At 38.2% G+C, this 21,805-nt stretch overlaps 1 non-coding gene across 1 annotated transcript; it reads left to right on the top strand.

Moving 5' to 3' along the window:
* The first annotated feature begins 3,326 nt into the window (after positions 1–3,326).
* On the top strand, positions 3,327–3,434 carry LOC112773348 (small nucleolar RNA R71). The gene has a single exon (XR_003187903.1). It is a non-coding gene; the product is annotated as a small nucleolar RNA R71 (small nucleolar RNA).
* Positions 3,435–21,805: the final 18,371 nt, after the last annotated feature.

Genomic DNA, 21,805 nt, shown 5'->3' with positions numbered 1-21,805 from the left:
CAATCATGATGCTATGGATCATGATGGCCCGGTCTATAGTAACTTTAGACCGGTTGCTAGTGGGAATGATTGAGCGTTGAATGAACTCCAACCATCCTCTAGCTACAGGCTTAAGGTCTAGTCTTCTCAGTTGAACCGGTTTGCCTTTTGAGTCAATCTTCCATTGAGCTCCTTCCACACATATGTCCATGAGGACTTGGTCCAACCTTTGATCAAAGTTGACTCTCCTTGTGTAGGGGCGTGCGTTCTCTTCCATCATTGGCAAGTTGAATGCCAACCTTACACTTTCTGGACTAAAATCTAAGTAATTCCCCCGAACCATGGTGAGATAATTCTTTGGGTTCGGGTTCTTACTTTGATCATGGTTCCTTGTGATCCATGCATTAGCATAGAACTCTTGAACCATTAGAATTCCGACTTGTTGGATGGGGTTTGTTAGAACTTCCCAACCTCTTCTATGGATCTCATGTCGGATCTCCGGATACTCATTTCTCTTGAGTTTGAAAGGGACCTCGGGGATCACCTTCTTCTTGGCCACAACATCATAGAAGTGGTCTTGATGAGCTTTGGAGATGAATCTTTCCATCTCCCATGACTCGGAGGTGGAAGCTTTTGTCTTTTCTTTCCCTTTTCTAGAGGATTCTCTGGTCTTGGGTGCCATCAATGGTAATGGAAAAACAAAAAGCTTATGCTTTTACCACACCAAACTTAGAATTTTGCTCGCCCTCGAGCAAGAGAAGAAAGAATAGATGAAGAAGAAGAAGAAAATATGGAGGAGAGGAGGGAGAGGTGTATTCGGCCAAGAAGAGAAGAGAGGGTTGTGTGGTATGAAAATGAGGAAGAATGGAGGGCTATATATAGGGAAGGGAGGGGGGTAAGGTTCGGCCATAAGGGTGGGTTTTGGGTGAGAAATTGATTTTGAATTTTGAAGGTAGGTGGAGTTTATGAGGTAGGTTTATGGGGAAGAGTGGATGATGTGAGTGGTAAAGTGGTGATAGGAAAGAGAGATTGAGGTGATTGGTGAAGAGTTTTGGGGAAGAGTGTTTATTGGGAAGAGAGGATGAAAATTGAGAAGAGGGAAGAGAGTGAGTGGAGGTAGGTGGGGATCCTGTGGGTCCACAGATGCTGAGTTGATCCTGTGGGGTCCACAGATCCTGAGGTGTCAAAGATTTGCATTCCTGCACCCATTAGGCATGTAAAATGCCTTTGCATGCAATTCTGGCGTTTAAACGCCGAATTGATGCTTGTTCTGGGCGTTCAACGCCCAGATGCAGCATATTTCTGGCGTTGAACGCCAGCCAGATGCTTGTTTCTGGCGTTCAGCTCCAGCTCTTCTTCACTGCGCATTTCTGGCGTCTGGACGCCGGGATGCTGCTTGTTTCTGGCGTTCAACGCCAGAAACATGCTCTGTTCTGGCGTTGAACGCCAGACAAATGCTCCTTACTGGCGTTTAAACGCCAGTGAGATCTTCCTCCAGGGTTTGATTTTTCTTCTGCTGTTTTTGATTCCATTTTCAATTTTTATATTTATTTTGTGACTCCACATGATCATGAACCTAATAAAACATGAAATAACAATAAAAATAAAATTAGATAAATAAAAATTGGGTTGCCTCTGACAAGCGCTTCTTTAATGTCAATAGCTTGACAGTGGGCTCTCATGGAGCCTCACAGATGTTCAGAGCATTGTTGAGACTCTCCAACACCAAACTTAGAGTTTGGATATGGAAGTTCAACACCAAACTTAGAGTTTGACTGTGGGGGCTCTGGTTGACTCTGTTTTGAGAGAAGATTACTGTGCCTCTTTTCTATGATTACAGAAGGATGTCCTTGAGTTTTAAACTCAAGGGAGTCCTCATTCAATTGAAGGACTAGTTCACCTCTGTTAACATCAATCACAGCTCTTGCTGTGGCTAGGAAGGGTCTTCCAAGGATGATGGATTCATCCTCATCCTTCCCAGTATCTAGGATTATGAAATCAGCAGGGATGTAAAGGCCTTCAACCTTTACTAATATGTCCTCTACTTGTCCATAAGCCTATTTTCTGGAATTGTCTGCCATCTCTAATGAGATTTTAGCAGCTTGTACCTCAAAGATTCCCAGTTTATCTATTACAGAGAGTGGCATGAGGTTTATTCCTGACCCAAGGTCACATAGAGCCTTCTCAAAGGTAATGGTGCCTATGGTACAAGGTATCAGGAACTTTCCAGGATCCTGTTTCTTCTGAGGCAATCTCAGTTGATCCAATGCATTTAGTTCATTGGTGAACAGGGGAGGTTCATCTCCCCAAGTCTCATTACCAAATAAATTGGCATTCAGCTTCATGATTGTACCAAGGTACTTGGCAACTTGATCTTCAGTGACATCCTCATTCTCTTCAGAAGAAGAATACTCATCAGAACTCATGAATGGCATAAGGAGGTTTAATGGAATCTCTATGGTCTCTAGATGAGCCTCAGATTCCTTTGGTTCCTCAGAGGGAAACTTCTTATTGATCACTGGACGCCCCAGGAGGTCTTCCTCCTTGGGATTCACGTCCTCCCCTTCTTCCTTGGATTCGGCCATGATGGTCATTTCAATGGCCTTGCACTCTACTTTTGTATTTTCTTCTGTATTGCTTGGGAGAGTACTAGGAGGGATTTCAGTGACTCTTTTACTCAGCTGGCCCACTTGTGCTTCCAAATTTCTAATGGAGGACCTTGTTTCATTCATGAAACTCACAGTGGCCTTAGATAGATCAGAGACTAAGTTTGCTAAATTAGAAGTATTTTGTTCAGAGTTCTCTGTCTGTTACTGAGTGGATGATGGAAAAGGCTTGCTATTGCTAAACCTGTTTCTTCCACCATTATTAAAGCCTTGTTGAGGCTTTTGTTGATCCTTCCATGAGAGATTTGGGTGATTTCTCCATGAGGGATTATAGGTGTTTCCATATGGTTGACCCATGTAATTTACCTCTGCTATTGCAGGGTTCTCAGGATCATAAGCTTCTTTTTCAGAAGATGCCTCTTGAGTACTGTTGGATGCAGCTTGCATTCCATTCAGACTCTGAGAAATCATATTGACTTGCTGAGTCAATATTTTGTTCTGAGCCAATATGGCATTCAGAGTATCAATTTCAAGAACTCCCTTCTTCTGACGCGTCCCATTGCTCACAGGATTCCTCTCAGAAGTGTACATGAACTAGTTATTAACAACCATGTCAATGAGTTCTTGAGCTTCTGCAGGTATTTTCTTTAGGTGAATGGATCCACCTGCAGAAGTATCCAATGACATCTTAGCTAATTCAGACAACCCATCATAGAATATATCCAGGATGGTCCATTCTGAAAGCATGTCAGAAGGACACTTTTTGGTTAGTTGCTTGTATCTCTCCCAAGCTTCATAGAGGGATTCACCTTCTTTCTGTTTGAAGGTTTGAACATCCACTCTAAGCTTACTAAGCTTTTGAGGAGGAAAGAACTTGGCTAAGAAAGCCGTGACCAGCTTATCCCAAGAGTTCAGGCTATCTTTGGGTTGAGAGTCCAACCACACTCTAGCTCTGTCTCTTACAGCAAAAGGGAAAAGCATGAGCCTGTAGACTTCAGGATCTACTCCGTTAGTCTTAACAGTATCACAGATCTGTAAAAATTCAGTTAAGAACTGAAAAGGATCTTCAGATGAAAGTCCATAGAACTTGCAGTTCTGCTGCATCAGAGAAACTAATTGAGGTTTCAGCTCAAAATTGTTTGCTCCAATGGTGGGGATAGAGATGCTTCTTCCATGTAAATTGGAATTAGGTGCAGTAAAGTCACCAAGCATCCTCCTTGCATTATTATTATTTCGGCTGCCATCTCCTCTTCTTGTTCGAAAATTTCTGAAAGGTGCTTGCTGGATTGTTGTAATTTAGCTTCTCTTAGTTTTCTCTTCAGAGTCCTTTCAGGTTCTGGATCTGCTTCAACAAGAATATTCTTGTCCTTGCTCCTGCTCATATGAAAAAGAGGGAACAGAAAAATAATAATAATAGGGATCCTTTTTACCACAGTATAGAGATCCCTGTGTGAGTAGAAGAAAAGAAGAAGAAAAGAATGTAATGTAAGGAAAGAAACACAAGGGTGAGGAGAGCAGAGATGTGAGATGAAGAGAAGTGTTAGTAGATGAATAAATAAATAGAAGGAGATGAGAGAGAAAGAGAATTTTCGAAAATTATTTTTGAAAAATGGTTAGTGATTTTCGAAAATTAAAAGAAGAAATAAATTAAAATTGAATTTTGAAACAATTAGTTAATTAAAAAGAATTTTTGAAAAAGAGGGAGATATTTTTGAAAATTAGAGAGAGAGAGGGTTAGTTAGGTAGTTTTGAAAAAGATAAGAAACAAACAAAAAGTTAGTTAGTTAGTTGAAACAAATTTGAAAATCAATTTTGAAAAGATAAGAAGATAAGAAGTTAGAAAAGATATTTTAAAATCAAATTTTGAAAAAGATATGATTTTGAAAAAGATAAGATAAAAAGATATTTTGAAAAGATATGATTGAAATTAGTTTTGAAAAAGATTTGAATTTTAAAATCACAATTAATGACTTGACTCACAAGAAATCACAAGATATGATTCTAGAACTTAAAGTTTGAATCTTTCTTAACAAGTAAGTAACAAAATTGAAATTTTTGAATCAAAACATTAATTGTTGATGATATTTTCGAAAATATGATATAAAATTAAGAAAAAGATTTTTGAAAAAGATTTTGAAAAAGATAAGATTTTTAAATTGAAAATTTGATTTGACTCATGAAAAATAATTGAATTTTAAAAATTTTTGAAAAGGTCAATCCAAATTTTCGAAATTTATGAGAGAAAAAAGGAAAGATATATTTTTTTGATTTTTGAATTTTTAATGATGAGAGAGAAAAACATGAAAATGATGCAATGCATGAAAATTTTGGATTAAAACAATGAATGCATGCAAGAATGCTATGAATGTCAAGATGAACACCAAGAACACTTTGAAGATCATGATGAACATCAAGAACTTATTTTTGAAATTTTTATATGCAAAGAAAACATGCAAGACACCAAACTTAGAAATCTTTCATGTTCAGACACTATGAATGCAAAAATGCACATGAAAAACAAGAAAAGACACAAAACATGAAAACATCAAGATCAAACAAGAAGACTTACCAAGAACAACTTGAAGATCATGAAGAACACTATGAATGCATGAATTTTTCGAAAATTTTATGCAAACTTTAAAACATGCAATTGAAACCAAACTTAAAATTGACTCAAGACTCAAACAAGAAACACAAAATATTTTTGATTTTTATGATTTTATGATTTTTTTGGATTTTTCGAAAATTATTTGAAAAAGAAAAATAAGGATTCCAAAATTTTTAATATGAATTCCAGGAATCGTGTACTCTTAATCTAAAGCTCCAATCTGAGGGTTAGGCATGGCTTACTAGCCAGCCAAGCTTTAGAAGATATTGATACTTTCCATGTATAGAGCAACTAAGTGTGTGAAAATCAGCAAGCTCTTGTGATGATAAGTTGAAACCCCAGTCCAAAAGATTAGACATGGCTTACAGCCAGCCAGGATTCAACAAATCATCATGAAACACTAGAATTCTTTCTTAAAAATTCTGAAGAAAAATATATTCTTGAAAACATTTATTTTTAAAATTTTTTTTTTCGAAAACAAAGGAGAAATTTTTGAAAATTTTTTTTGAAAATATCTTTTTTTTTTGAAAAATTTTTGAAAATAAAAAAAAAAGAAAATTACCTAATCTGAGCAACAAGATGAACCGTCAGTTGTCCAAACTCGAACAATCCCCGGCAACGGCGCCAAAAACTTGGTGCACGAAATTGTGATCTCAGGCAACGGCGCCAAAAACTCTGTACGCACGTCTTAATAAATCGTTTTTCATTCACAACTTCGATACAACTAACCAGCAAGTGCACTGGGTCGTCCAAGTAATAAAACCTTACGTGAGTAAGGGTCGATCCCACGGAGATTGTTGGTATGAAGCAAGCTATGGTCATCTTGTAAATCTCAGTCAGGCGGATAATAATTGATTATGGAGTTTTCGAAAATACTAATAAATAAATACAAAATAAAGATAGAAATACTTATGTATATCATTGGTGAGAATCTCAGATAAAGGTATAGGGATGCTTTCGTCCCTCTAAACTTTTGCTTTCCTGCTGTCTTCATCCAATCAGTCCTACTCCTTTCTATGGCTGGCTTTATGTAAGGACATCACCATTGTCAATGACTACTTTTCATCCTCTCTGGAAAATGGTCCTATGCGCTGTCACTGCATGGCTAATCATCTGGAGGCATCACCGTGGTCAATGGCTGCATCCTATCCTCTTGTGAAAATGGTCCAAATGCTCTGTCACAGCATGGCTAATCATCTGAGGTTTTCGATCATACTGGAATAGGATTCACCCTCCTTTTGCGTCTGTCGCTACGCCCAGCACTCGCGAGTTTGAAGTTCGTCACAGTCATTCAATCCCAGAATCCTATTCGGAATACCACAGACAAGGTTTAGACTTTCCGGATTCTCATGAATGCCGCCATCAATCTAGCTTATACCACGAAGATTCTGATTAAGAGATCTAAGAGATAATCATTCAATCGAAGGTAGAACGGAAGTGGTTGTCAGGCACGCGTTCATAGGGAATAATGATGATTGTCACGTTCATCACATTCATGTTGAAGTGCGAATGAATATCTTAGAAGCGGAATAAGTTGAATTGAATAGAGAAACAGTAGTACTTTGCATTAATTCATGAGGAACAGCAGAGCTCCACACCTTAATCTATTGGAGTGCAGAAACTCTACCGTTGAAAAATACATAAGTGAAAGGTTCAGGCATGGCCGAATGGCCAGCCCCTATGATCTAAGAACTAGACGTCCCAAGATATCTAATACAATAGTAAAAAGTCCTATTTATACTAAACTAGCTACTAGGGTTTACAGAAGTAAGTAATTGATGCATAAATCCACTTCCGGGGCCCACTTGGTGTGTGCTTGGGCTGAGCTTGAATGTTACACGTGCGGAGGCTCTTTCTGGAGTTGAATGCCAGGTTGTAACGTATTTCTGGCGTTCAACTCTGGTTCGTGACGTGTTTCTGGCGTTTAACTCCAGACAGCAGCGTAGAACTGGCGTTCAATGCCCTTTTACGTCATCTAAACTCGGCCAAAGTATGGACTATTATATATTGCTGGAAATCCCTGGATGTCTACTTTCCAACGCAATTGGAAGCGCGCCATTTTGAGTTCTGTAGCTCTAGAAAATCCACTTTGAGTGCAGGGAGGTCAGAATCCAACAGCATCAGTAGTCCTTCTTCAACATCTGAATCTGATTTTTGCTCAAGTCCCTCAATTTCAGCCAGAAAATACCTGAAATCACAGAAAAACACACAAACTCATAGTAAAGTCCAGAAATGTGAATTTAGCATAAAAAATAATAAAAATATCCCTAAAAGTAACTAGATTCTACTAAAAACATACTAAAAACAATGCCAAAAAGCGTATAAATTATCCGCTCATCACTGTCTTTATGCCTCAATACCGTGTCCTCGGCCAACCTCACAGAAGCAGCCAAGGCAAGGGAGCTAGCCTTCTCGCTCTTCAGCTCCTTCTCTAGCTTTGTCACTTTCACTTTGAGCCCCTCCTTCAAGCCCTTCATCCGATCGAACTCCTGTTTAGCCTCCTCTATGAAGGCTTTGGTGGCATGAAGAGGAATATTTTGGGCAGTTTGGTACAAGGCAGCCCCATGTGCGCCATCTTAATACTACTCCGAGTTATAAAATCCAAATAGCGAAGAAGTGATACATCATCCATAGGGAGGACACCGTAAGGACTGATCTGCTGATCTACGAACTCGACCACATCAAAATTAGGGGCATCAAGGTTGAAAGGCTCAATGGTTTTTTGCTTTTTATTGGGAGGAGCACCAGAAGTAGCAACAGAGGCTTGGGGAGGATCAATCAAATGAACCCGGGGATTCGGGATTACCTTCCTCGCCCCAGGTGAGCTCGAAACGGCCAGCTTCAACTGAGCCTGGGACGATCCCTCCCCGGCCGCCTTGGCCGAGACGTTTTTGGCGGCGGTAGCTTTTCTCGCCCTTTTGAAGGCCTTCATAGATTCATTATCCTTAATCCTATCTGCAAAGCAAAACACAAGCAGTAAGGAATCAATTAAAATATGAGAAAAGAGCTTGCAAACAGTATAGGAGCAAACAAAAGAGGAAAATAAAAAAATTAACTACCCAGCTCAGTTCGAAGGAGAGAGGGGTTGGTTAAAAACTTCTTTGTGTCGAGATGGGGAGGCTGACCCCAGGTCTCTTCCAGAACAGTCACGAAAGCTTGCTCAGCCTCATCCAATATTTCCCATGAATATCTAGATACCCTCACGTCCTTTTGCCATTCCAAGGGAAAGGCGGGCTCGTCATTTTCATCCAGAAAAAAAGGCCGAGCTCCTTCAACAGCTCAGACTTTAAAAAAGTAATTTTTAAAATCACGAAAAGATTCATCAAACATGGAGAAGACCTTCTTTCGCTGGGAAGCTCGGAAAGAAACCCAAGCTGCTTTTTTCTTTACTACCCTGATGACATGTCACCATGTCATGTTTTTCTATGCTTTTTCCTTTGTTTTCAATAGGTTTTATGCACTTTCTTGAGCCATAAGCAAGCCAATTGGGTAGATTTTCATGTTTCCTTTGATTTAATCAACCATGTATGAATTCATGCTATTTCATGAGGTTTTATGCTATAATTGTCACATATTATGAAAGAATGAATATCTCATGGTTTTGAGCATAGCTTTGATGTGTTTGGTTGATTAATGATAGGTGAATAAAGCTTGGAGAAAGGTTGAAGCAAGGAGGAATGGCTAGGAGGAAGAGAGGACAAAAATTTTGAGCAAAGTTTGCCTCAAACTTTAGCTCAAACTTTTGGATTAATTGAAAATGAACCAGGGAGCAAAAAGCTGGAGCAAAAGTTTGCCTCAAACTTTTTGGCAAACTTTTGGCATCACAAATCAACACCCTGGAGAGCAAAAGTTTGCGCCAATGTTAGCCCCTAACTTTTTGGCTAACGTTGGCGCATGAACAACACACCCTGGAGAGCAAAAGTTTGCGCCAACGTTAGCCTCTAACTTTTTGGCTAACGTTGGCGCCATGAGTGTGCAAGGGGAGGCCAACGTTGGAGCAAAAGTTTGACCCCAAACTTTTGCCCCAACGTTGATATCAGCAAAAGAGGGTGGCTGATGTGAAAAGTTGGAGTAAAAGTTTGGGGCAAACTTTTACTCAAACTTTTACTCAAGCTTTCATGATTCCAAACCCGGTTCAATTCGGTTCTTCTTTAAACGCCAAGAGCAATCAACCAAGGCCTCTATCAACCCAATTCCATCAAGAGCAAGGGCCCAATTGTCATCACTCAAAGGCACAAGAGATAGATAAAATAGGAATTTCATTTAATTGTAATTTGTTTTTAATTTCATTTTCATTTTTATTTTCATTTTGTAAAGCCTATATAAGGCATCATTTTCATATTTGTTAAGGAGGCAAGCTCCACTAGGGAGCATTAGGAATACAGAACTCTCTCTTTAGTTTTTCTTTTTGTTTTGAATCTTGGGTTGAGAATTGAAGAAATTCTGTTTCAATCTCACCTTGAGAATTCTCTTTGTTTTCTTCTTCTGCAAACTTTCAAGTGAATTGTGATTTGAATCAAAGTTCGTGTCATCGCTTTCATCTTTAATTTTCCTGCATCTTGTCTGCTAGCGGATCAAGGAAGGAATTGAGATCTAGACTTGTTTTCTAGTCTCATTGATTTCCTGAGATCTTCAACCTCTCATTTAGATTTTGCAATTGAGCTGCATTTCATTTTCTGTTCGGTTCCTCAATTCAATTTACATTAAGCCTGCTGCAAATCTCATTTACTTTCCTGCACGTGTGTTCCTCTGCATTTTACATTTGAGCCACTGTGATCTGAATTTACTTTTCATGCAATTTTAATTTCCTTGCAATTGTTCTAAGCTTTGATTTACTGCTTTCATTTAATTTCCCTGCACCCAGTCCCCTTTACTTTCATGCAATTTATATTTCTTGCAATTTAAGTTTCAGCTATTTTACTTTCTTGCTCTTTAAGTTACTTGCAATTTTACTTTCTGCACTTTATAATTCCTGCAAGTTTACATTCTGTTGGCTTCAATTGTCACTCAAATCACTCAATGTTAGCTTGACTAAACTAATCACCCACTAAAGTTGCTTGATCCATCAATCCCTGTGGGATCAACCTCACTCCCGTGAGTTTTATTACTTGATGCGACCCGGTGCACTTGCCGGTTAGTTTTGGGTGTTTTGGAGAAATTCGTTTTTCCACAAAAATACACATAAAGTTTTTGGCGCCATTGCCGGGGATTGATTTAGATCAACAATGATTATGTGGGTGAGAAGTCTAGATCAAGCATTTTCTTTATTTTTGTTTTCTGTTTTAAATTGAAACCAAGGTGTTTGAGTTATTGCCTCACTAAGAAATTCTTTCTCTATGACATAAATTTCAAATTTCATTGATGTTTACAAAATACAAATGGAGTTCAACTCATCTTATGGTCAAACAAAATTTTATGGGATATCACCCACCATCACCAATCTCTAATGGTGGTTAGGAATATCACCAAGAAACTTCAAATTCTGGGCACTCCAATTCATGGAGCTATGCTTCAGCACCACAAGATGAGAAAGAAAATCATATGGGATATTTCCCTCCACCACAAAATGATGCAAGTCTTGATTCTAATGGTGGCTGGGAAGGAATTCTAGTACTCCATATGATATTCATCCAAAGATATCATCACTTGACCATACTTCAACCGAAAGCCCCTTTCAAAACTCACCACCCACACAAACTTCCATGAACCACTCAAGGCTTTCAGAGCTTGAGTCCATGTTCAAAAAAAATGAGGAGGAGGCAATGAAATCCTGGAAAAGGGAAGAAGCTCTCTTAAAAAATATGAATGAAGATTTAGAGAAAATAAGGAGGAGCTTAGAACCACTGAGCAAGAAAAATGAAGGCCAATTGATGGATATGAAGGAGAAAGTGGAAGAGCAAGATAAGGAGGCCACTGCATCAAGTGAACTTTCAATGAAGAATGAGGTGGTTGAAAATGAAACTACACTTGAGGTGACAAAAGAACCTAAACACTGACAACCTCCACAAACCTCCCTGGACCAAAACGCCTCAACACTTGAATCCATGATTGAAAGGTATGAAGAGGAGATGAAGAAAGCTTGGGAAGATCAACAAACCTCCTCCATAAAAGAGCTATTAAAACAAATGTTGAGTGTAAAAGAGGAAGTGGAGGAGCAAGAAAGTGAAGAAGTCATTCCAAACTCAAGTGAGGCAGAGAAGTACATAAAGGAGGAGTTCATGAAACCACCAATACAAGAGACTCTTGATGAAAAGAAGACTCCAACAATCACACAACCACCAAGACTTGGATTCAAAGAAGTGAAGGCAATTAACAAAAGCACCAAGAAGAGGGTTGTGACCAAACTACCAAGGACAACATTCAAGAGGAGGTCAACCACAAGCAATCCAACCCCTGGACCAATAGCAAGCAAGCTCAATCAAGCCATGTACAAAAGAAAGCTTGCTGAGGAGAGACCAAGACAGGGGGTAATAACTGAATCTTCTCCTCTCTTGAAGTCATTTCTCTTAACAAATTGGAAGAAGAGGAAGAAAGTAAAGAACAGGTAGACAGTAGGTACATTTCTTTCCCTTGCTTTGTTTAAATTTCAATAAATTGGCATATGGTTACATTCTAAGTTTGGTGTTGCCCTGCAACAAACTGTTTTCTATCTTCATGGATGATTGCATCAATTTTACATGAAAGTGACACACCAAGATTCTAAGTTTGGTGTGCCACCTATTTTTCTATGCAAATCAATCCAGCAACATCACTTGTCTGCATAATCATATTGCCTTTTACAGTGTTATTTTTCTTCTTAGTTGGATAATTTTTGTTTTCTCTTTGTTTCATTTATTTACTTGTTTTTAATGCTTTCCTTCATTAACTGTTTTTGTTAATACATCTCCAAGACATCCTTATTCATAACAGACTCTTCATTTGGTGATTGTATTTAACATATAATAGTTTCTTTTGTTTAGTTTTAGTTCAAATAAATTGACATATGGTTGCATTCTAAGTTTGGTGTTGCTATGCAACAAAATTTAGTTCCAATTCTTACAAGATACTTGCATTAATTCCAAGTGAAAGTGTCACACTAAGTTTGGTGTGCCACTTATCTTTTATGCAATGTATTGTGCTCACCTTCTTAAGTTTGCAATCACAATATCTCTGTCTCTTGTACCTTGATTTTTATCTTTAATTTTGCTTGCTTAAAACACATGTGCTACTAACATTTCATTGTGTAAGACATTCATGATACATCTTAGCCCCATAGCCATTGTTCTAATTGTTGCTTGAGGATGAGCAAGTATTCTGAGTTTGGCAAGGGAAGGAGGAAGAATAGAGGAAAAAGGACAACAATAGTGAAGATGAACTGCAAGGTTGTAGAGTTCCTTTTCTCCTCATTTGTTTCAAGCACTATAAACTGCATGATTGTCTTTACCTTCTCTGTATGCATGTGTGTATGAATAAAGCATAACTTGAATCTTGATTTGCAACATGGTGCTGTGTCATTATGATTACCAACTTGAGTTTTGTGAATTCAAAAGCAACAAAGTATCATGATCATAAACAAACAAGGCATTAAAGAAGATTTTAGCATGTGCATAAAAGTATTGGAAAGCTAGTATGTTTGATTGTTGCTTAATTGCATTGGATTTTATTTAATTGAAGTTTTCATCTAGAACATTTTATGAAATCTTTTAAAATCATGAAAACCTTGAAGAAGCAAATGCAAAATAAAGCAAGAAAAGAAAAAGGGAAAGAATGAGAAAGCTGAAGGCTCTGAGTACCAATGGCAATTCATTTGTTAAGTACTTGTGGTGTTTATGTATCAAGCCAAATGCTTGAAAACAAAACACTTAGAAGTCAAAGTTAGGCTCAAAGTGCAAAAGCACTCCCTCAAAGCTCAAGGCTCTGAGCATCAATGATTAGAGAGTCAAGAAAAAAAAAGAAAAATGAGCTTAATGAAGTCCTCTAATCAAATGCTTGTGGTGCTTATGTATCAAGTGATAATACTTGAAAACAAAGCATTTAGAAGTCGTAGCTTTGTTATCAACTCATGGGGCAAAGCACCCAAAAGGAGAAGCTAATAAGAAAATCAAAAGCTTGTTTCAAGGAAGAAATATAAGAAAAAGATTTCATAAATTGAGCTAGATGGAAGCATCAATCATTTACATTTCTTTTGTGATTGTAGCATGCTTAGAAAATTAGCTTACCATGAACATTGAGTTGCTATTCTTCTTGCCTTGGATTGTCAATCTTTATTGCATGATTCTTTTCTTGCTTGGGGACAAGCAAGGTTTAAGTTTGGTGTTGTGATGACATGTCACCATGTCATGTTTTTCTATGCTTTTTCCTTTGTTTTCAATAGGTTTTATGCACTTTCTTGAGCCATAAGCAAGCCAATTGGGTAGATTTTCATGTTTCCTTTGATTTAATCAACCATGTATGAATTCATGCTATTTCATGAGGTTTTATGCTATAATTGTCACATATTATGAAAGAATGAATATCTCATGGTTTTGAGCATAGCTTTGATGTGTTTGGTTGATTAATGATAGGTGAATAAAGCTTGGAGAAAGGTTGAAGCAAGGAGGAATGGCTAGGAGGAAGAGAGGACAAAAATTTTGAGCAAAAGTTTGCCTCAAACTTTAGCTCAAACTTTTGGATTAATTGAAAATGAACCAGGGAGCAAAAAGCTGGAGCAAAAGTTTGCCTCAAACTTTTTGGCAAACTTTTGGCATCACAAATCAACACCCTGGAGAGCAAAAGTTTGCGCCAATGTTAGCCCCTAACTTTTTGGCTAACGTTGGCGCATGAACAACACACCCTGGAGAGCAAAAGTTTGCGCCAACGTTAGCCTCTAACTTTTTGGCTAACGTTGGCGCCATGAGTGTGCAAGGGGAGGCCAACGTTGGAGCAAAAGTTTGACCCCAAACTTTTGTCCCAACGTTGATATCAGCAAAAGAGGGTGGCTGATGTGAAAAGTTGGAGTAAAAGTTTGGGGCAAACTGTTACTCAAACTTTTACTCAAGCTTTCATGATTCCAAACCCGGTTCAATTCGGTTCTTCTTTAAACTCCAAGAGCAATCAACCAAGGCCTCTATCAACCCAATTCCATCAAGAGCAAGGGCCCAATTGTCATCACTCAAAGGCACAAGAGATAGATAAAATAGGAATTTCATTTAATTGTAATTTGTTTTTAATTTCATTTTCATTTTTATTTTCATTTTGTAAAGCCTATATAAGGCATCATTTTCATATTTGTTAAGGAGGCGAGCTCCACTAAGGAGCATTAGGAATACAGAACTCTCTCTTTAGTTTTTCTTTTTGTTTTGAATCTTGGGTTGAGAATTGAAGAAATTCTGTTTCAATCTCACCTTGAGAATTCTCTTTGTTTTCTTCTTCTGCAAACTTTCAAGTGAATTGTGATTTGAATCAAAGTTCGTTTCATCGCTTTCATCTTTAATTTTCCTGCATCTTGTCTGCTAGCGGATCAAGGAAGGAATTGAGATCTAGACTTGTTTTCTAGTCTCATTGATTTCCTGAGATCTTCAACCTCTCATTTAGATTTTGCAATTGAGCTGCATTTCATTTTCTGTTCGGTTCCTCAATTCAATTTACATTAAGCCTGCTGCAAATCTCATTTACTTTCCTGCACGTGTGTTCCTCTGCATTTTACATTTGAGCCACTGTGATCTGAATTTACTTTTCATGCAATTTTAATTTCCTTGCAATTGTTCTAAGCTTTGATTTACTGCTTTCATTTAATTTCCCTGCACCCAGTCCCCTTTACTTTCATGCAATTTATATTTCTTGCAATTTAAGTTTCAGCTATTTTACTTTCTTGCTCTTTAAGTTACTTGCAATTTTACTTTCTGCACTTTATAATTCCTGCAAGTTTACATTCTGTTGGCTTCAATTGTCACTCAAATCACTCAATGTTAGCTTGACTAAACTAATCACCCACTAAAGTTGCTTGATCCATCAATCCCTGTGGGATCAACCTCACTCCCGTGAGTTTTATTACTTGATGCGACCCGGTGCACTTGCCGGTTAGTTTTGGGTGTTTTGGAGAAATTCGTTTTTCCACAAAAATACACATAAAGTTTTTGGCGCCATTGCCGGGGATTGATTTAGATCAACAATGATTATGTGGGTGAGAAGTCTAGATCAAGCATTTTCTTTATTTTTGTTTTCTGTTTTAAATTGAAACCAAGGTGTTTGAGTTATTGCCTCACTAAGAAATTCTTTCTCTATGACATAAATTTCAAATTTCATTGATGTTTACAAAATACAAATGGAGTTCAACTCATCTTATGGTCAAACAAAATTTTATGGGATATCACCCACCATCACCAATCTCTAATGGTGGTTGGGAATATCACCAAGAAACTTCAAATTCTGGGTACTCCAATTCATGGAGCTATGCTTCAGCACCACAAGATGAGAAAGAAAATCATATGGGATATTTCCCTCCACCACAAAATGATGCAAGTCTTGATTCTAATGGTGGCTGGGAAGGGAATTCTAGTACTCCATATGATATTCATCCAAAGATATCATCACTTGACCATACTTCAACCGAAAGCCCCTTTCAAAACTCACCACCCACACAAACTTCCATGAACCACTCAAGGCTTTCAGAGCTTGAGTCCATGTTCAAAAAAAATGAGGAGGAGGAAATGAAATCCTGGAAAAGGGAAGAAGCTCTCTTAAAAATTATGAATGAAGATTTAGAGAAAATAAGGAGGAGCTTAGAACCACTGAGCAAGAAAAATGAAGGCCAATTGATGGATATGAAGGAGAAAGTGGAAGAGCAAGATAAGGAGGCCACTGCATCAAGTGAACTTTCAATGAAGAATGAGGTGGTTGAAAATGAAACTACACTTGAGGTGACAAAAGAACCTAAACACTGACAACCTCCACAAACCTCCCTGGACCAAAACGCCTCAACACTTGAATCCATGATTGAAAGGTATGAAGAGGAGATGAAGAAAGCTTGGGAAGATCAACAAACCTCCTCCATAAAAGAGCTATTAAAACAAATGTTGAGTGTAAAAGAGGAAGTGGAGGAGCAAGAAAGTGAAGAAGTCATTCCAAACTCAAGTGAGGCAGAGAAGTACATAAAGGAGGAGTTCATGAAACCACCAATACAAGAGACTCTTGATGAAAAGAAGACTCCAACAATCACACAACCACCAAGACTTGGATTCAAAGAAGTGAAGGCAATTAACAAAAGCACCAAGAAGAGGGTTGTGACCAAACTACCAAGGACAACATTCAAGAGGAGGTCAACCACAAGCAATCCAACCCCTGGACCAATAGCAAGCAAGCTCAATCAAGCCATGTACAAAAGAAAGCTTGCTGAGGAGAGACCAAGACAGGGGGTAATAGCTGAATCTTCTCCTCTCTTGAAGTCATTTCTCTTAACAAATTGGAAGAAGAGGAAGAAAGTAAAGAACAGGTAGACAGTAGGTACATTTCTTTCCCTTGCTTTGTTTAAATTTCAATAAATTGGCATATGGTTACATTCTAAGTTTGGTGTTGCCCTGCAACAAACTGTTTTCCATCTTCATGGATGATTGCATCAATTTTACATGAAAGTGACACACCAAGATTCTAAGTTTGGTGTGCCACCTATTTTTCTATGCAAATCAATCCAGCAACATCACTTGTCTGCATAATCATATTGCCTTTTACAGTGTTATTTTTCTTCTTAGTTGGATAATTTTTGTTTTCTCTTTGTTTCATTTATTTACTTGTTTTTAATGCTTTCCTTCATTAACTGTTTTTGTTAATACATCTCCAAGACATCCTTATTCATAACAGACTCTTCATTTGGTGATTGTATTTAACATATAATAGTTTCTTTTGTTTAGTTTTAGTTCAAATAAATTGACATATGGTTGCATTCTAAGTTTGGTGTTGCTATGCAACAAAATTTAGTTCCAATTCTTACAAGATACTTGCATTAATTCCAAGTGAAAGTGTCACGCTAAGTTTGGTGTGCCACTTATCTTTTATGCAATGTATTGTGCTCACCTTCTTAAGTTTGCAATCACAATATCTCTGTCTCTTGTACCTTGATTTTTATCTTTAATTTTGCTTGCTTAAAACACATGTGCTACTAACATTTCATTGTGTAAGACATTCATGATACATCTTAGCCCCATAGCCATTGTTCTAATTGTTGCTTGAGGATGAGCAAGTATTCTGAGTTTGGCAAGGGAAGGAGGAAGAATAGAGGAAAAAGGACAACAATAGTGAAGATGAACTGCAAGGTTGTAGAGTTCCTTTTCTCCTCATTTGTTTCAAGCACTATAAACTGCATGATTGTCTTTACCTTCTCTGTATGCATGTGTGTATGAATAAAGCATAACTTGAATCTTGATTTGCAACATGGTGCTGTGTCATTATGATTACCAACTTGAGTTTTGTGAATTCAAAAGCAACAAAGTATCATGATCATAAACAAACAAGGCATTAAAGAAGATTTTAGCATGTGCATAAAAGTATTGGAAAGCTAGTATGTTTGATTGTTGCTTAATTGCATTGGATTTTATTTAATTGAAGTTTTCATCTAGAACATTTTATGAAATCTTTTAAAATCATGAAAACCTTGAAGAAGCAAATGCAAAATAAAGCAAGAAAAGAAAAAGGGAAAGAATGAGAAAGCTGAAGGCTCTGAGTACCAATGGCAATTCATTTGTTAAGTACTTGTGGTGTTTATGTATCAAGCCAAATGCTTGAAAATAAAACACTTAGAAGTCAAAGTTAGGCTCAAAGTGCAAAAGCACTCCCTCAAAGCTCAAGGCTCTGAGCATCAATGATTAGAGAGTCAAGAAAAGAAAAGAAAAATGAGCTTAATGAAGTCCTCTAATCAAATGCTTGTGGTGCTTATGTATCAAGTGGTAATACTTGAAAACAAAGCATTTAGAAGTCGTAGCTTTGTTATCAACTCATGGGGCAAAGCACCCAAAAGGAGAAGCTAATAAGAAAATCAAAAGCTTGTTTCAAGGAAGAAATATAAGAAAAAGATTTCATAAATTGAGCTAGATGGAAGCATCAATCATTTACATTTCTTTTGTGATTGTAGCATGCTTAGAAAATTAGCTTACCATGAACATTGAGTTGCTATTCTTCTTGCCTTGGATTGTCAATCTTTATTGCATGATTCTTTTCTTGCTTGGGGACAAGCAAGGTTTAAGTTTGGTGTTGTGATGACATGTCACCATGTCATGTTTTTCTATGCTTTTTCCTTTGTTTTCAATAGGTTTTATGCACTTTCTTGAGCCATAAGCAAGCCAATTGGGTAGATTTTCATGTTTCCTTTGATTTAATCAACCATGTATGAATTCATGCTATTTCATGAGGTTTTATGCTATAATTGTCACATATTATGAAAGAATGAATATCTCATGGTTTTGAGCATAGCTTTGATGTGTTTGGTTGATTAATGATAGGTGAATAAAGCTTGGAGAAAGGTTGAAGCAAGGAGGAATGGCTAGGAGGAAGAGAGGACAAAAAGTTTGAGCAAAAGTTTGCCTCAAACTTTAGCTCAAACTTTTGGATTAATTGAAAATGAACCAGGGAGCAAAAAGCTGGACCAAAAGTTTGCCTCAAACTTTTGTGCAAACTTTTGGGCAAAAAGCTGGAGCAAAAGTTTGCCTCAAACTTTTGTGCAAACTTTTGGGCAAAAAGCTGGAGCAAAAGTTTGCCTCAAACTTTTTGGCAAACTTTTGGCATCACAAATCAACACCCTGGAGAGCAAAAGTTTGCGCCAACGTTAGCCCCTAACTTTTTGGCTAACATTGGCGCATGAACAACACACCCTGGAGAGCAAAAGTTTGCGCCAACGTTAGCCTCTAACTTTTTGGCTAACGTTGGTGCCATGAGTATGCAAGGGGAGGCCAACGTTGGAGCAAAAGTTTGACCCCAAACTTTTGCCCCAACGTTGATATCAGCAAAAGAGGGTGGCTGATGTGAAAAGTTGGAGTAAAAGTTTGCCCCAAATTTTTACTCAAACTTTTACTCAAGCTTTCATGATTCCAAACCCGGTTCAATTCAGTTCTTCTCCAAACTCTAAGAGCAATCAACCAAAGCCTCTATCAACCCAATTCCATCAAGAGCAAGGGCCCAATTGTCATCACTCAAAGGCACAAGAGATAGATAAAATAGGAATTTCATTTAATTGTAATTTGTTTTTAATTTCATTTTCATTTTTATTTTCATTTTGTAAAGCCTATATATGGCATCATTTTCATATTTGTTAAGGAGGCGAGCTCCACTAAGGAGCATTAGGAATACAGAACTCTCTCTTTAGTTTTTCTTTTTGTTTTGAATCTTGGGTTGAGAATTGAAGAAATTCTGTTTCAATCTCACCTTGAGAATTCTCTTTGTTTTCTTCTTCTGCAAACTTTCAAGTGAATTGTGATTTGAATCAAAGTTCGTTTCATCGCTTTCATCTTTAATTTTCCTGCATCTTGTCTGCTAGCGGATCAAGGAAGGAATTGAGATCTAGACTTGTTTTCTAGTCTCATTGATTTCCTGAGATCTTCAACCTCTCATTTAGATTTTACAATTGAGCTGCATTTCATTTTCTGTCCGGTTCCTCAATTCAATTTACATTAAGCCTGCTGCAAATCTCATTTACTTTCCTGCACGTGTGTTCCTCTGCATTTTACATTTGAGCCACTGTGATCTGAATTTACTTTTCATGCAATTTTAATTTCCTTGCAATTGTTCTAAGCTTTGATTTACTGCTTTCATTTAATTTCCCTGCACCCAGTCCCCTTTACTTTCATGCAATTTATATTTCTTGCAATTTAAGTTTCAGCTATTTTACTTTCTTGCTCTTTAAGTTACTTGCAATTTTACTTTCTGCACTTTATAATTCCTGCAAGTTTACATTCTGTTGGCTTCAATTGTCACTCAAATCACTCAATGTTAGCTTGACTAAACTAATCACCCACTAAAGTTGCTTGATCCATCAATCCCTGTGGGATCGACCTCACTCTCGTGAGTTTTATTACTTGATGCGACCCGGTGCACTTGCCGGTTAGTTTTGGGTGTTTTGGAGAAATTTGTTTTTCCACAAAAATACACATCATACCCCAGGCTTCGTCGAAACAAAGAGATAGAAGAAAAGAGATTGCGAGGCAGGAATACCGAATCCATGACACAACAATCGAAAGATTTTTATGAAACCCCAGGAATTGGGGTGAGGTTGGGAAGGAGCAATATTACAGGACCATAACAGGTTGGTCTCAAAATCAGTAAAAGGAAAGGTAATACTCATCGGGCCAAAAAAGAAATCGTAAGCATAGAAAAAAAGGCGATCTCCAGCAACCCAAGTAGAGAAACAAACTCTCTCTTCAGAAATGGGAGGTACAAGTTCGTAATTCTTTTCCTCACCAGCACTACTACAAACCCTATGAAATTGCCTAAGATGCTGACAAAATTCAGAATCAACCAAGGAAACATACAAAAGAACCATTGAATCCACCCAATCAGCCATGCCCTCAGGGACCTGGGAAGATGTCTCAACAATGTTCTTGCGAGAAGACATGAAGTCAACTAGTCCTACAGCAAGAAGAGAAGAAAACAGATTACTAACCCTAAAAAACATCTCGGATAAAAACAAAACATCTCAGAACAGCTCGGACAAGCGCGATTCAGAGCAATACAAACAAAAGAAAAACCCCGGGACTCACACTAGAGATCCAGAGGCGTCCTTTTGGGGGCAAGTTAGGGAGCGAGGACTCAAGGAAACACTACAAGTTTACATCTTTACACGACCTGATAGGAAGATAACACTCCGAGAAGAAAAGTCGCGAGTTACAAATCCAAAATCATCAAAATAATTACCTCCCAAAATTCACAGTCTCAGACAGAACTAACAAGCAACAAAAGCATCAAGAGGAAGTCAAGAAAACGCACTCCGAACAAAAGGTGAAAATTAAATTATGGGTATCGTTATCTCCTACAAAGGTACAGCAACAAGGAATGCAACTAAAACAGAGCAGAAGTCAAGGGGAAATCTTTTGAAATTGTGAGCAAGATACAGTTTCGCTAAGAAGGACATAAATGAATGGGCGTGCCACTTGAGCAGTATGGCGTGGAACGCTAGTACAAAATTCCAGAGAAGAGGTTGAAGGCTAAAAAGGCTGGGCGTGCCACTTGAGATCGAAGGCGTGGCACGCCAAGCTTCTACTCTTACTTGGGCGTGCCACTTGAGCATCTAGGCGTGGCACACCAAGGTACAAAGAAGGCCAAAGCAAAGGCTGGGTGTGCCACTTGGTGTTGAAGGCGTGGCACATCAGCTCAAGATTCCCACCTGGGCGTGCCACTTGAATACTGGGTGTGGGACGCCAGCTACTAGAACCAAGGCAAATGATGGGCGTGGCATGCCAATCACCGGGCGTGGCACGCTGGTTATATTTTCCAGAAAGGGAGAAAGAAGGCCAACTATATGGGTGTGCCACATGGCATCGAAGATGTGGCACGCCAATCTTAAAAATCACTTGGGCGTGCTACTTGAGTCCCACGCGTGGCACGCCATCATCTCCAATCAACCAAGAGAAGACCTGGGAGTGCCACTTGAGTTCTGGGCGTGGCACGCCAAGCA

This window comes from Arachis hypogaea, chromosome 18 (assembly GCF_003086295.3).
Source record: "Arachis hypogaea cultivar Tifrunner chromosome 18, arahy.Tifrunner.gnm2.J5K5, whole genome shotgun sequence".
In the NCBI taxonomy this organism is placed as follows: domain Eukaryota; kingdom Viridiplantae; phylum Streptophyta; class Magnoliopsida; order Fabales; family Fabaceae; genus Arachis; species Arachis hypogaea.
This window is presented reverse-complemented; position numbering and strand designations above follow the sequence as displayed.